General features: G+C 46.6%; 1 protein-coding gene across 1 annotated transcript in view; it reads right to left on the minus strand.

Annotated features, from left to right (window-relative positions):
- HSF1 (heat shock transcription factor 1) overlaps positions 1-8,978 on the minus strand; it is an 85,266-nt gene extending 76,288 nt beyond the window's left edge. The window contains exon 1 of the mRNA XM_005291139.3: positions 8,870-8,978. The gene's annotated coding sequence lies outside the window, so the exon portion shown is untranslated. The remainder of the gene's footprint in view (positions 1-8,869) is intronic.
- Positions 8,979-9,855: the final 877 nt, after the last annotated feature.

Here is a 9,855-nt window from a genome sequence, read left to right on the forward strand (position 1 = left end):
GCCCTGCTGGGGCACGGACGAGGTAAGGGGGACCGCTGTTCTAGAGAGAGGTCTAAGTCCAAGATGACACTCAGTACAGGCCTGAGTGGTGGGATGGTGGTGTGTCCAGTGATGGCGGAGGGAGGTAATGGGGAGGCGCGTGGAGGGGACGGGGGGGGGGGGGGGGGGGAGGAGGAGAGTTTAAAAGCGGTTTTAGCCAGGTTGCTAATTTTTGGATTGCTAATTTTCACCTGGACAGAAGTATGCTGCTGGCAGGCCAGGTGCCGGCTCCAGCCCAGGCTGCAGGCATTAGCTAAGAACTGACAGCCTCCTACCTGGACACCAGACCAGGTCACCTGGATGTTAGTTTTGCTCAAAATAGGTATTAGTCTTATAAGAATGTATTTAGTACAGGGGTGGGCACACTTTTTGGCCCAAGGGCCACATTGGGGAATAGAAGTTGTATGGCGGGCCATGAAGGCTCACAAAATTGCAGTTGAGGTGCAGGAGGGGGTGCAGGATCTGGTGATGAGAGGTTTGGGATGCAGGAGGTTGCTCCGGGCTGGGATCAAGGGGTTTGGAGATGGGAGGGGGATCAGAGCTGAGGCAGGGGGTTGGGGAGAGGCTCAGGGGTGCAGGCTCCAAGTGGGGCTTACCTCAAGCAGCCCCTGGAAGCAGCAGCATGTCCCTTCTCTGGCTCCTACGCAGAGGTGTGGCCAGGCAGCTCTGCACGCTGCCCCATCCACAGGCACTGCCTCTGCAGCTCCCATTGGAGCGCGCAGGAGACAGAGTGGGGCCATGCCACGGCTTCCGGGAGCTGCATTTTGCGGCCCCCGATCCAGAGCCCTGGCTAGAGCGCCGGAGCGGGGCAGAGCCGCGTTTTGCTGCCCCCAACCCAGCGGCTCGGCCCACGGGCTGTAGTTTGCCCACCCTGATTTACTGTTTAGACTCTATGAAATGCTTGTAAGTTGCTGCATGTATTAATCTCATTTATAATGTCTAGATCCCATGTTATAAGGAAATATTGAAGTGTTTGGTCTGAAACTGTAAAGCCAGCACCCGCCCCAGTCTCGAGAGAAACATTATCCAGTGAGAAATACTAGTTTGCCATAGGTGGTGTTATCTCCTGCCCAACAAAAGAGGGCCCACGGACACCAGACAAACCATTGTGGACTTTGTTGATTGCTTCTCCCTCCCGTCACCCATGAAGAGGAGACCTGCATGTGAACTTGGCCCATCATCATGACAAGAAGAAACCACATCTTTTTGGCTGTTTGAACTCTGAAGGTCCAGAGACTCAAAACTGAAGCCAGAGATCCCCAGGGGCTGCCCTGAAAAACACTTTGAATAGACAGATCACAACAACTCTGACACTTTTAGGATTTAGACAGACACACCGATGAGTTACTATGGTTGCTTGTTTTAACGTGTAAATAATTCATTCCTTTTTCCTTTAGACAGTTTATTACAGGACTGGCTACAGGCACTGTCTTCGGTGTAGGATCTAGAGTACCAGTTGCTCTGGGGTAAGTGACTGGTCTCTTGGGACTGGAAGCAACCGGAATGTGGTGTGATTTTTGGTGTAAGTGACCATTTTTCACTAAGTCCAGCTTGTCTGGGTGGCAAGATAGACTGGAGAATCTAGGGGACTGTTTGTGACTCCATGGTAAGACTGTTCTAGTGGTCCAGGGGTTCACATTTGTTACTGGTTTGGTGAAATCTAATTATAAAACACACCACCAGTTTCGGGTGTTTGCCCTGTTTTTGACAGACTTTCCTGAGGTAGGCCCTCCTGGTCGTGACAGTATGACAAGAAGGAGAGAAGCAGATCTTCAAATCAGCAGACAGCTAGTAGTTTAATTGATGTTTGCAGATGAGGCTACTCGGAGATAAGGTGTAGAGGGAGAAGAGAAGGGGACCAAGGACGGAGTTCTGTGGAAACTCCACAGACAACTGGAGGGAGGATAGGAAGGATCCTCCAAAGGACATGTTGAAGAAGCCATTGTGGAGGAAGGAGGAGACCCAGGAGAGAACAGAGTCATGGAAGCCAAGGGAGTACAAGATTTCAAGAAGCAGTGCATGGTCAACAATGTCAAAGGTGGCCCATAGGCTGAGGAGGATGAGGATGGGATACAGATTCTGAGCTTTGGCTAGGAAGAGAACATTAAAGACTTTGGCAAGAGTGCTTTCAGTGGAGTGCAACAGACAGAAGTTGGACTGAAGAGGATCTAGGAAAGAACTCCAGTCAGCATATGTAAACAGCATATTCAGTGAGGGTTAATGAGGAGAGATTTAAACACCTGGAAGATCTTGACATTTCAGCAGAAAGCTACAAATATGAGATGGTCTTTTGTACTGAACTCAGAAATGGATTTTGCTTCAATCCCTCCCCACCCCTGCAGAACAGGAGGATTAAAATAACCATAAATAAGCATACCAACTTGGACTATACTGTTTGTTTAAAATTTTGAGCCCTCAACTAGGAACTTCCTGGCTTTGAGAGGTTTGTTACAACTGATGTGCTATAAGGATAGCTTTTGATATGGATGTTATATGACCTGCTGGTAAAAAAGTGACATTGCAATTCTACTACTCAGTGGGAGAAGGAAAGAAGTGACATGCTGAAACGTGTTTTCTGAGCAGCTTAGGTAATAGTGATGTACTCAAAACTTCAAACACACTCGGAACATCTAAAACCACTCTCAAGAGCATACAAGTCCACTGCAAAATTTTTTTTTGGAATATGCCAATTTTGTAAACCACTAGGATAAATCAAGAGTGGTGGCTCTGAAGTGTTATTTAAGTTAGACAACAGCTGTGGTTGAAAAGAGCTTCCTGCACTCCAGCAGCAAGTAAATGATTTAGAGAAATTGTACATTACTGTAGTGACATTAGCCAGTTTCTCTGTTATTCAAGTGATCCTTAGAAACCAAAGACCTTGGTCATGAACCACGGAGACATCATGGCCCATAGTTATTCAAAGGACTAGTGTTGAAAGGTAATGAAACTGTCATCATTTCTAACAACACTGGCATACTTTCTAAAGCCCACATCTGGAGCATTAAAGCTAATCCTTGATATAGCCTCCAGGTGAGGGGTATATGAAAGGCATCCTTTATGTTGCAGCCTCGCTCAAGAATTTAAAGCCAAAAGGTAAATATAGGGATGCGTGTGCTGAGAGGAAGCTGAGCAATGTCTCTAGGCTAATCCCAGCGTATTCCTGCTTTGCTGGCCTGGAAGGGAAGAGGAGTCAAAGTCACCAACAGCAGCCGTTCTCAAGCAGGGGTCTGGGGCCCCTGAGGAGGTTTCAGGGGGTCCACCAAGCAGGACCAATGTTAGACTTGCTGGGGCCCAGGGCAGAAAGCCGAAGCCTGAGCCCCGCCACCTTGGCTGAAACCAAAGCAACTTAGCTTTGCAGGGCCCCCAGGCAACTGCCCTGCTTGATACTCTAATGGGGGCCTGGCTTTTAGATGCAGAAAAACAGTTGCTGGGGCACTGGTGGGCTGTGGAGTTCTTATAGCATTTTGTGGGGAGTGTCAGAAAGAAAACGGTTGAGAACTCCTGACCTAGAGATCTTTAAAAAGTGCTACAGTGTTCACACACACACGTCAGTTCTGCACTTCCCTGCATGTTCTCAGAGTAAAAGGAGCACTAAGCCACACAAGTTTAGGCCCCAGAAGAGACAGCACAGTGCATTTGCAGAGAGCATTGAACTAGCATGAACTTGGGAATAGACAGATTTCTTGAGAACAGAGTACATGGTTTTCAGGTTCTGAACAGATTGTACTCCCCCACTCCTCCATCCCAGAATGCTAGCTCCTACTCGGGAGTATTTCCATGAAAACTCCATGTCCCAGGAACCCAGCTAGCACCGAAAACAGGAGGCTTCCCCGTATTTCCCTTAGAACGTTTATTTTATGGCTTATCGTAGATTACTTGCAACACTAACTGCATTTACTGTCCTAATGCCAGATAGAGAATCTAAACTAGTCATGTTACCATGACCCAATGAACTAATCAGATTAGCCACTAACCAGGATAACTTCAAATTTACCAAGTTGCACTGTGGGCCAATATAATAATATTTTTATACTGAAACGTTACTTGGGAGAAATACAAGATTATGGAATTGAAAAATTCTACTAAATAAGCATTGAACAATTCAAGGAAGATACTACTGCAACAGCCACATGACTATACTATGAAAACCAAACAAGCAGATTCCAATAAACTCACTGCACACCCTCTGCTAATCAACAATTTTAATCCACAGAATCACACTCAATTTTTCTTCCAGCAAACTGGACTAGTTGGTCTGGGACACTCTGAAATCACCTTTCAGTCTGGATTTGTCTAAATTCTTTAACTTTGCGCCTAGATAAAAGTTAAAAACTGAACAGCCACCTACCACAATCCCAACTCCCTCCCCCAGATAAATCAATTCCTGTTGCAACAGAGAGGAGAAAGAACATGATCATTATTAAAAATACAGTCTTGAACTAAGAATGCTTTGGCTGATCCTTCAGTTCCTTACATGTCAATGGTAGCAAGAGCTGTAGTTTTGACAATTAACTAGAACACATTTTTCCCCGTCTAAAGCAAGAAGTTATTGTTTGCCTCTGTTCTCAGCTCTGTTGTGAGGGGGATTCCGGCAAGAGACTGTTCTCAGGACGAGCACTGTGTATTTAAAGCCTTGTCAAGGTTTATCTCCCTGGGACCTATCCACCGCTTGACTTTCCATCATCATCATATCAAGGGACAGCACCCAAAAATGTAGATAAATGTACAAGAAAGGACATTCAAACGCTAGCTTATTTTTGGAACAGAGTTGCGAGTATAGTCCCAGTCCATTAGAAAGCTACTGGTATTGTACAGATGTTTCACAGTAAGAATTGTCTCCCAGGCAGTGCATCTCAGGAAGATTATTATACATCTCAATAAAAGCAGGAATGTCTAATCTTCACCTTAAGGACAAAAACGTAGTGACTAACCTGGCATTACAACTAACTGACATGCCATGAGCTCGTTACACAAAAGGGGTGTGGATTTCAGGCCTAGGGACTTTTTACCTTGGAACTCTGGAAATGGTGTTAAAAAAAACAACACACGACTGGGGCTAAGAACCAACCGGTGCATGCTGGGAACTTTGTTTTGAGAACTGGACTCTTGTTATCTTCCAAGACTGTTCAAGGTTGCTCTGCTTATGGGGTAATACTGTTTGGGTTAAGACTACTGGAAAACTCTGGGAAGAGTTGCTATAACAGATTAGGTAGCTTTCATGACTATGCAAGTATGAAAGCCAGAAAAAATTCTGCTGGCAGTGGGGATGGGAAGCTCTTAGCTGACTGTAGTTGGTCTTTCAGAGTATCCTTTTTCTTTGCTTTTTTTCTATTCCACTTTAAGGCCTCAACACTCTACACACAATGTTTGTACTATTTATGGATTCAAGTTATAGGTGCAATTTTTTTTACCGAAATAGATAAATGGTGAGACCTCTAGTATGGGCAAAGTATTATCAGTAAAAAGCATACTCCCCTTCTCTACAGGGGAAAGGCACCTTTATACTGATAACATTGCATTCACACGAGGGGAGCTGTACGGCTTTAACTATACTGGTACCCTTTGTAGAACAGTTTGTTTACACAGACCAGGCTTGAATTACCCGTAGGGAGTGAAAGCTACTGAAGCTTAGAACATGCTATTTCATAGATTCTAGGGCTGGAAGGGACCTCGAGAGGTCATTGAGTCCAGTCCCCTGCCCGCATGGCAGGACCAAATACTGTCTAGACCATCCCTGATAGACACTTATCTAACCTACTCTTCAATATCTCCAGAGATGGAGATTCCACAACCTCCCTAGGCAATTTATTCCAGTGTTTAATCACCCTGACAGTTAGGAACTTTTTCCTAATGTCCAACCTGGACCTCCCTTGCTGCAGTTTAAACCCATTGTTTCTGGTTCTATCCTTAGAGGCTAAGGTGAACAAGTTTTCTCCCTCCTCCTTATGACACCCTTTTAGATACTTGAAAACTGCTATCATGTCCCCTCTCAGTCTTCTCTTTTCCAAACTAAACAAACCCAATTCTTTCAGCCTTCCTTCATAGGTCATGTTCTCAAGACCTTTAATCATTCTTGTTGCTCTTCTCTGGACCGTCTCCAATTTCTCCACATCTTTCTTGAAATGCAGTGCCCAGAACTGGACACAATACTCCAGCTGAGGCCTAACTAGCGCAGAGTAGAGCGGAAGAATGACTTCTCGTGTCTTGCTCACAACACACCTGTTAATACATCCCAGAATCATGTTTGCTTTTTTTGCAACAGCATCACACTGTTGACTCATATTTAGCTTGTGGTCCACTGTAACCCCTAGATCCCTTTCTGCCGTACTCCTTCCTAGACAGTCTCTTCCCATTCTGTATGTGTGAAACTGATTTTTTCTTCCTAAGTGGAGCACTTTGCATTTGTCTTTGTTAAACTTCATCCTGTTTACCTCAGACCATTTCTCCAATTTGTCCAGATCATTTTGAATTATGACCCTGTCCTCCAAAGCAGTTGCAATCCCTCCCAGTTTGGTATCATCCGCAAACTTAATAAGCGTACTTTCTATGCCAATATCTAAGTTGTTAATGAAGATATTGAACAGAGCCGGTCCCAAAACAGACCCCTGCGGTACCCCACTCGTTATGCCTTTCCAGCAGGATTGGGAACCATTAATAACTCTGAGTACGGTTATCCAGCCAGTTATGCACCCACCTTATAGTAGCCCCATCTAAATTGTATTTGCCTAGTTTATCGATAAGAATATCAAGCGAGACCTTATCATTTCTTGACTTTTAACAACATACCCATGTCACAGATCCACAGGATTGGTGCTATGCCCCTAGCTTTGGAACAGACTCTCGGAGGAACCCCTTCAGGGTGCCAGACCTGCTACGGGTCTCACTCTTCCTCCAGGTAAGCCACGTGGCTCCAGTGCCTTCTTAGACTGGACCTCTGGGTCTTCAGCACTCCTGCTTCACACAGTGAGCTCCATTCAGCAAGCCCACTGAGACGGATTCCCGATGGAGACTTGTCCACTCTGCAGGGATTACTGCACCTCGCCCAGCACTGGCAGGGACACTCGCACAGTATCATCAAAACAGTGAGTTTATTAGTTACCTGGAACCCAGCACAGTAAGTCCTCATGGTTACAGAACTGAAGGTTACAGCACAGTCCATTCTGGTCAGCCCAGAGCCCAGCCAAGCCGTGGTTCAAGCTCTGTCTCTCCATTTGACCTCCTTGGTCAGACACCAGGTGAGAGCCCCAACTCCTTCCAGCAGCCAACACGTAACCCCCCCCAGTCTTCTGTACTCCAGCTGGGGAACGGTGCCCATCTTCGCTGTCGAGAGGGGGGGGAATCTGCATCCCTCGGGGGTGTTGGCTGCAAACCGTCAATGTCTGGGCAATTGGATTTGCCATTGTCTTCTAAAATGCTCCACTGATATGGGGTCTAGTGCCCAGACAACTATGCGACACCCAGACTTGTGTGCGTTGGCTTGCTCAGAGCAAATGGTCCTTTTCCACCCACTGAGCTAATGCACCATATAGGGGAAACTAAGGCACAAACAGGACTCAAATATTACAAAATATTCCCACTGTCACAAGCCATGCTAGCCCTGGATTCTGTCCCAGCTGTTTCCTGCCATTGTGAAAAAGGAGGGAACTGACAACTGAGTGAATGCCTAACCCATGTGATTTAAAATGGATATAATTAGATGAGGCTTCCCTAACATTTTCCTTTCTTCTTGATTCTAGGACTATGATCACTTCCCCTTGGTTCCGGCAGCATAAGCAGAAGAGAGAGCACTTGCCTTAATACACACCGATGCTTAGGTCAATCCTATTCCAAAGTGATCCCATATTTGTGGCCACCCCACAAAAAGCGAGTTGCATCCTCCTCCCGCATTGGAGTCAGCTGCGGCAATGGGACCAGCAAGGGAACAGTGCTGGAGAGGTCAATGGGCTGTTATGTGAAGTCGAGCCAGATGGATGAGCTCTCCTCCTCTTGCAAAAACGGCCTCACAACCTCCACTCCCCTGCCTGCCAGCAGGGGGTAGGAGCTTGGCTCTGCTTCCTGAGGAGGGGACCGTCCGCTCCACTTTCAACAGCGAAACAGGGAGGAGAGTAGAGGGGAGTCCAACTCTCCGAGCTCTTCATCCCTATGGGAGGCTTGGATTTCTTTGGCGATGCTTCTCATTGGGAAGGGGCAGGGAGCTCTTACCTCCCTTTCTCAGGGCACTGCTGTTTCCAGCAGCAACAGTTACCACAGGCAGGCAGATGCTGCCTCCCGTTGCCCTTCCCTCCTTAGATCATCATAAGCAGGGGAGGGGACAGAGCCATAGAAAAGAGCAAGTACGAGATGTGGAGAGACTCCAGAACCAGCTGAAGTTATTTTAAACAGGTCAGGTTTGGTCGGGGTCTTAAAGTGACCTACACGGCAGCTGCCCCCTAAGGAAACTGACAAGCAATCAGTGAGCCTGTCAAACACGCTGAGCTCAGGCTAACTGAAAGGAAGTGAGGTTCTGGGAGAATTCCAGATGGGACCCCTCTTGGCTACAGGGTGTACGTGCCCAAGGCAAGGACGGGCGTCGGCACCGAAAGGCTAGTGCAAGGTGCAGGGCTCTCGTTCGAAGAGCCAAGGGACCTGTATGAGTGCACTCAGCTCCCCTTCCCTCCCACCAAATCTGATAATGAGAAGCTTCAAAGCTAACAGGCTTCCAACCCAACCCAACCAGAATGTTCCCATACTGCCCTTCCAGTTAAAGAAAGAGGTAGGCAGAGGAGGCCAACACTGCAGCAAGGCATAGGCCTCATGCTTCGGGTTCTTGAACTGCCTAAGAGGTACTTACACATGTTGAGCTGACGTACGAAGCTGGCCATGTTGTTATGTTTGAAGTACTTTGGAAGCACCTCCTTGGCAAATTGGCCTTGGTCAAAAACATGGAAGCTGTTTCCACTCTGTCAAAACACAAAATGAAAGTGACTCGTTAGGAACCGCACAGCATCAGTGACTAGAGCTTCCCTCAAGTTACTCTTTTTCAATGTAAATACGACAGGCTTGCCCCATGGCAACGTTCTTCTCTGTCACACAGCACGCTGCGGCTCTCTGATCAGGCTCACTCTGTGGATTGGCTGGAGATGAGCGTGCTACAGAAGCAGAGCATCACGTTACTCAATAGTAATGCATGACCTAGGTGGTAGTGACAAGAAGCGTTGCAAAGTAGGGGGGAGGATAAGTCATCGAGGCCAGCAATTCTCAAACTTTCATACGCTGGACCATATCTTCATATTCTCATGGACTGCCTCCCCTCCAAGTTACGATAACACAGACCATCTTCTCTTACAGAATAGATCCTTGTGGCAACCACAGTTGCTTATGGGGAAAAGTAACATCAGCTTTATATTTAACATTTTTAGCTATCCACTAATTTAGTAGTTGGAAACAAGGAGACAACCAGCGTCATGCAACCAACAGTCTGATGACTGCAGCCTAGAGACCAGTCTGACAGGAACATAGGACTCAGTTGGGATTAAAAACGTAGGGAAATTAAGCAAGCTACAACTAAACCAATTTCCTCATTTTCCGCAACTTGTCCCAATCCACTGACTTCTCACATCTATAGCTGCAGCAAATGAACATCTGAGTGAAGTGCAGGGCTACGTAGAGAACTAAACTGGGGCAGACATTGGACTCAACAGCTGCAGCCAAGCAAATTCAAACATTCTGCCAATCCCAGAAAGTATATCATGTTCATACTGCAAGATGACACTCAAGCACAGCTGCCCGGAAATGAAGGACTTGCATGATATGTTGTAAAAGCAAGGACCAGAACAG

This window comes from Chrysemys picta, chromosome 2 (genome assembly GCF_011386835.1).
Source record: "Chrysemys picta bellii isolate R12L10 chromosome 2, ASM1138683v2, whole genome shotgun sequence".
In the NCBI taxonomy this organism is placed as follows: domain Eukaryota; kingdom Metazoa; phylum Chordata; order Testudines; family Emydidae; genus Chrysemys; species Chrysemys picta.